This window comes from Mustela nigripes, chromosome 13, assembly GCF_022355385.1.
Source record: "Mustela nigripes isolate SB6536 chromosome 13, MUSNIG.SB6536, whole genome shotgun sequence".
Classification (NCBI taxonomy): domain Eukaryota; kingdom Metazoa; phylum Chordata; class Mammalia; order Carnivora; family Mustelidae; genus Mustela; species Mustela nigripes.
The window spans coordinates 134,413,820-134,418,972 of NC_081569.1; the positions used below are offsets into that span (position 1 = coordinate 134,413,820).

Genomic DNA, 5,153 nt, shown 5'->3' on the forward strand with positions numbered 1-5,153 from the left:
CGCCCTCCCGCCCGCACCCGCGGGCCCCGACCCCGAGCCCCGGGCGGCGCGATCCGCTGCCGCGAGCCGGGCGCGTGCCCTTCCCGGCGCGCTCGGACCCCGGCGGGGCGCACGCGGCCGCCCGCGTCCTACCCCCACCCCCACCTCCCGGGCCCGGCCCGGCCCGGCGCGGCCAGCCATCCTCACCCGCCTCCGCCGCCGCCTCCTCCTAGCTCTCGTCCCCGCGCGCAGCCCGTCCACCCGCCGAACCCGGCCCCGCCGCCCTCGCCGCCGCCGCCGCCGCGCTGACCCGGCCGGCCGGCCCGCTGGACCCCGCCGGGGCGGAGGAAGCGCCGCAGCTCCGGCCGCTAGGGGGCAGCGTCGCTCGCCGCCTCTTAAAGGCGCCGCGCTCTCCCGGCCTGGCTGTTTGCGGCGTGTTTGCGTCCGGGCTCTGGCCGGTGAGCTTCGGGACGGAGGGCGCGGGACTGGGTGTAGGGCGGCCATTGCCCAGGGGTCGTTGCTTGTTAAAGAGGCAACAGGCGTCATGCCGTGGGCGTTTTCTGCCTGACCCGTGGGAGTTTCTTAAATCAAAAGCACCTCTGTACCCCCAGCAGTGTTCAACGCCCCCCCACCCTGAGTAATTCTGTAGAATTGCAGTTGCGGGGAGGGCGGATACGGACGTTCAATGAGGTCATCTCATTGAGGAGAAAGACCCCTGCCCAGGGCGGCGGAGGGGTGGGGGGAGGAGGAAGACTGCCTAGGGTGGTGACCTGAACACCCAGGGTCTTCTCAGACTTAGGAGGCTGATTGCCTCCTCGGGTCCCCTTCAACTCTGTGGGGACGGGGCGGGAGCTAGAAGCATGTAAGATGAGGCTGGAACACTTCCAGGAGACCCACTGCTTTCGGAGTGCAAGTCAGCGGTAGCCTCAGTGCCTTTAACCCTGCCCCGCCCGGCCCCGCCCGGCCCCGCCCGGCCCCGCCCTGCCCACGCCCTGTGAGGCAGGGGAGCTTCCAGCCTTCTTGGAGCCTTAAAAGAGCTTCGGGTTTGGGGGGAGAAGACCTCTCAGGCTCAGGCAGGAAAAATAATTGGGGGGGGGGGCGAGGCTCAAAGTTTCAGGGGGAGACATTTCAGCTGGCCTGGGAAAATATTATTGGAAGATTTTGGTAGGCCTGAGAAGGGAGAATAGCTAAAACCGAGGTAGAGAGAAAGAACCAAGTTGTTAGGAATGACACCCTCCTTGACCAAACCTGAGCTCATGCTTTTAAGGCCCAGACCTAGGGGCCTGTCTTCTTCCCCTAATTACAACCTCCCCAACCCCTCTTCCTGCTGGTCTTCCAAGTTGCAACTAGGAGAGGCTCGTCTGCACTGGGACTTGGGGAGTGATCACACGTGACCACTTCCTGCACCTCTGACCTCGATGCGCACTTAACTGTGTGACCTTGCAGTCCCCTGAACCTCTCTGGGCCTCCGGTGCTCCCTCTTCCAGCAAGAGATAAGTAAGCCCTGCCTCATGAGAGCCCTTGACACTGCGAAAGTGCAGTGACTGTGAGGTCTAAAACCGTGACGGGGTGGGGTTTTTATCTCTGTGTTCAGTTCTTGGTCATCCCGTGGAAGGGTGGGATTCTGGCGCTAGAACCACCGTCCACAGCTGTCCCACTTGGACTAAAGGAGTGAACCATTTCGCCTATCCCACTGCAGCCCAATGGATCGGTCTTTGGATGTGAGTTGACCCCAGGGAGGGGCATGACCTTGGGGCAAATATTTCTCAGTTTACTACTTTCTGCACCTCTTTGAGTAACCACAAAGCCTACCAACCCTTCCTGCCTTGTCTGTCCCCTGTAGGTCCCTCTAGATTGTTCTCCACTCTTCAGCCATAACAGGGTTCAGAAAGCAAATCCGCCATACTTGGAATAAAGCCAAAAGTCCTTGGCAAAAAAAAAAAAAAAGTCCTTGGCAAGACCACCACCTCCCAGCCTCATCTCCCACAGAACTCCCCTCACCCTGCCCCCACCATCTTAGCCTCTGGGATGCCCGCCTTCCCTAGGACCCTTACATTCGGTCCGTTTTTCTGGTTTGTTCTTCCCTTTTTGCGTATGAAGTCATCCACCGGCTCTCAGCCCAGGGATCCCTACACCTTCAATGATCAGGAGACTAATCACACTTGTCTTACTTGACTCATGTTTGTCCCCCACTGTGAGCCCCTCGAGGGCAGGAAGTGTGTTTTTGTCTTCTTACCACTCTGAGTGTCTGAACACTCTAGTACGTCCTACTGGCTGAGAGGCTGGATTCGGTTTGGCTTCAGATGAAGTCAAATTGCTTCTACCAGCGGCCTGCGCAGAAGTGCTCATAAAAGTGATCAGATAGGGGCGCCTGGGTGGCTCAGTCGGTTAAGTGGCTGACTTCAGCTAAAGTCATGATCCCAGTCCTGGGATGGAACCCCGCATTGGGCTCCTCATTAGTCATCTGCTTCTCCCTCTGCCTCTTCCACGCTCCTGTGTGCATTCTCTCTTTCTCTCTCCCTCTCAGATAAAGAAAATCATTTTTTTTAAAAGTGATCAGAGGGGGACGCCTAAGTGGCTCAGTTGGTTAAGCAGCTGCCTTCGGCTCAGGTCATGATCCCAGCGTCCTGGGATCGAGTCCCACATTGGGCTCCTTGCTCGGCAGGGAGCCTGCTTCTCCCTCTGCCTCTGCCTGCCATTCTGTCTGCCTGTGCTCGCTCTCTCCCCCTCTCTCTCTCTGATAAATAAATAAAATCTTTAAAAAAAAAAAAAAGTGATCGGATATGGGGCACCTAGGTGGCTCAGTGGGTTAAAGCCTCTGCCTTCGGCTCAGGTCATGATCCCAGGGTGCTGGGATCGAGCCCCGCATGGGGCTCTCCACTCAGCAGGAAGCCTGCTTCCCCCTCTCTGCCTGCCTCTCTGCCTACTTGTGATCTCTGTCAAATAAATAAAATCTTTAAAAAAAAAAAAAAGTGATCTGATGGGGCACCTCGGCGGCTCAGTGGATTAACCTCTGCCTTCGACTCAGGTCATGATCTCAGGGTCCTGGGATCGAGCCCCGCATCGGGCTCTCTGCTAGGTGGGGAGTTGTGCTTCCCCCCTCTCTCTCTGCCTGTCTCTCTGCCTGCTTGTGCTCACTCTCGTTCAAATAAACAAATAAAATCTTTAAAAAAAAAGAAAAGTGATCTGATAAATGGATGTCAGGTTAGTCCCCCAGGCGATCCCTGATCTCTCTTGAGGTAAGGGGTGAAAGCAGGAAAACTCCAGAACCCAAACCGGAACCTGGAGACATCTACATTTGCTCTGGGAGGCAGATGGACCATTAAGGGATTAAATGGTCTATTGTGCGTCTGAGTCCTGGGGCCATCTGGGAGAGGATTATTCCAGAACTGGAAGAGGAGCTGTGGTTAGAGGGAGGGCATTGGGGAGGAAGGGCACTGCCAAGTAGTATAGAGGCTGGCCGTCTGGGAAACCCTCCGAATCCCAGTCCTTCTGGAGGAGACGCAGGTTTGGGGAAGTGAGACAATGAAATGATGGAGACTTCAGACCTAGGATACGGCTGATGGGTATTGGGCAATCTTCCTAACCTCTGTGAGTCTAGTGTTCCTGATCTGAGAACCATAGGATGGTATGTATTAGTAGGAGACTGGTTACGAAAGTCCTGGTTACTGAAGGTTGCTGGGGGTGGGGAGGTAGGGGTAGGGGTGGTGGGGTTATGGACCTTGGTGGAGGGCACGTGCTATGGTGAGTGCTGTGAAATGTGTAAGCCTGATGATTCACAGACCTGTTCCCCTGGGGCAAATAATGCATTATGTGTTAATAAAAATAATTTTTTAAAAAAGAAACAAAGTCCTGGTTATACCCAGCCTGCACTGGTTCGGCACAAGTAATTCAACACACTAGTTCAGATGCAGACAGCCTGCGGTAGCCACTTATTATCTGTGTGACTTTGGGCAAATTAATAAATCTGGCTGAGCCTCGGTCTTATAATCTATTAAGTGGGACACCAAAGATAAATAATTTACAAATAAAATAAAGAGTGCCTGGGTGGCTCCGATGGTTAAGCGTTGACCCTGGACTTGGGCTCAGGATCTCAGGGTTGTGAGATCAAGCCCCCTAGCAGGCCTGGTGTTCAGCGGGGAGTCCCCTTGAGAGTCTCTCCTGCCCCTCTCCCCTCCACCGCCCGTACTCGCTTTCTCTTTCTCGCTCATAAATAAAACCTTTAAAAATAAAATAAGTGGGAGTGACTATCAAACCTAGCTCATAAAATCATTAAGAAGCTTAAATGGTTGAGGGCACCTGGGTGGCTCAGTTGTTAAGGGTCTCCCTTGGCTCAGGTCATGATTACAGGGTCCTGGGATCGAGTCCCACATTGGGTTCCCTGCTCTGTGGGAAGCCTGCTGCTCCCTCTCCACTCCCCCTGCTTGTGTTTCCTCTCTCACTGTGTACGTCTCTCTCTCTCTGTTAAATAAATAAATAAAAACTTTTTTAAAAAGTTTAAATGAGTGTAAATGTATAAAGGACTGTAAGTTTGTCAAGGAGCTAAATTAAGGAAGGACTGTATCAGACTTGCCTGATGAGTGTCCTGCTGTTCCTACATCATCCCCACCGTGGGTTTCTGCAGCCCTTAAAATCTTTAAATAGGGGGGCACCTGGCTGGCTCAGTTGGTAGAGTATGCAACTCTTGATCTCAGGGTCGTGAGTTCAATCCCCACCTTGGGTGTGGAGCCTACTTCATTGAAATCATCATCATCATGAAATAGAATAATACCAGTTCATTCATTCATTCCCTAAATATTTATTTTTTTTTTTTTTTTTTTTTTTAAAGATTTTATTTTATTAATTTGACAGAGAGAAATCACAAGTAGACGGAGAGGCAGCCAGAGAGAGAGAGAGGGAAGCAGGCTCTCTGCTGAGCAGAGAGCCCGATGCGGGACTCGATCCCAGGACCCTGAGATCATGACCTGAGCCGAAGGCAGTGGCTTAACCCACTGAGCCACCCAGGCGCCCCTCCCTAAATATTTATTAAGCCCCTACTGTGCACCTGTGCTATTCTAGACACTAGGGTCACCAGAGTGATGAAAACTGAAAAATGTCTACCTGGGGTGGATAACGAATGTACAAAATAGGGGTGCCTGGGTGGCTCAGTGGGTTAAAGCCTCTGCCTTCGGCTC

General features: G+C 53.7%; 1 protein-coding gene across 2 annotated transcripts in view; it reads right to left on the reverse strand.

Annotated features, from left to right (window-relative positions):
- ITPK1 (inositol-tetrakisphosphate 1-kinase) overlaps nt 1-289 on the reverse strand; it is a 168,036-nt gene extending 167,747 nt beyond the window's left edge. For both annotated transcript variants that reach the window (XM_059373851.1, XM_059373850.1), the window contains exon 1: nt 187-289. The gene's annotated coding sequence lies outside the window, so the exon portion shown is untranslated. The remainder of the gene's footprint in view (nt 1-186) is intronic.
- Between the last annotated feature and the right edge of the window lie 4,864 nt (nt 290-5,153).